This window comes from Mus pahari, unplaced genomic scaffold (genome assembly GCF_900095145.1).
Source record: "Mus pahari unplaced genomic scaffold, PAHARI_EIJ_v1.1 scaffold_9517_1, whole genome shotgun sequence".
NCBI lineage: Eukaryota > Metazoa > Chordata > Mammalia > Rodentia > Muridae > Mus > Mus pahari.
In genome coordinates, this window is record NW_018393599.1 from 37,834 (window position 1) to 38,838 (window position 1,005).

Consider the following 1,005-nt stretch of genomic DNA (forward strand, 5'->3'; position numbering starts at 1 on the left):
TATTAGTTTCAGTGTATCTGGTGCTATGTGCATGTCCTTGATGCACTTGGACTTCAGCTTTGTACAAGGAGATAAGAATGGATTGAATCACATTCTTCTACATGGTAACATCCAGTTGGACCAGCACAATTTGTTTAAAATGCTGTCTTTTTCCCACTGGATAGTTTTAGCTCCTTTGTCAAAGATCAAATGACCATAGGTGTGTGGGTTCATTTCTGGGTCTTCAGTTCTATTCCATTGATCTACCTGCCTGTCGCTGTACTAGTACCATGCAGTTTTTATCACAATTGCTCTGTAGTACAGCTTGAGGTCAGGGATGGTAATTCCACCAGAAGGTCTTTTATTGTTGAGAATANTTTTCACTATCCTAGGTTTTTTGTTATTCCAGATGAACTTGCAAATTGTTCTTTCTAACTCTATGAAGAACTGAGTTGGAATTTTGATGGGGATTGCATCGAATCTGTAGATTGCTTTCAGCAAGATGCCCATTTTTACTATATTAATCCTGCCAATCCATGAGCATGAGAGATCATTCCATCTTCTGAGATTTTCTTCTATTTCTTTCTTCAGAGACTTGAAGTTCTTGTCATACAGATCTTTCACTTGCTTAGTTATAGTTGTGGGAACTAAAAGGGGCTGGGGAAGAAAGGGGAGGGGAGGATAGTCCTCGCCCAGCCAGAGTTCCTCCTATGCTTTGGGTAGGCAGACATAGGAGGGCTGCCAGATGCTTTCCACTCCGCCCTGGGTGGGCATCTAAGCCACTGACCCTACTCGAAGGGGGGTGGACAAGGGGCACCCCCGACTGAGGACCCTGAGGTGACACCCTGTAGCCCCGGAGTTATGGGAGAGAGGGCTGAGGAAGAAAGGTTTCCACACAGGTGATAGTAAGCACGGCGGGCCTTGACTGGAGCACAGACAGGCCTTCCAAGGAGGTTAGAAAGGGCTCATTAGGAGAAAGCCTATCCCATCGTCCAAGCACAGTGGGCCTTGATGAGCAGAGACAGT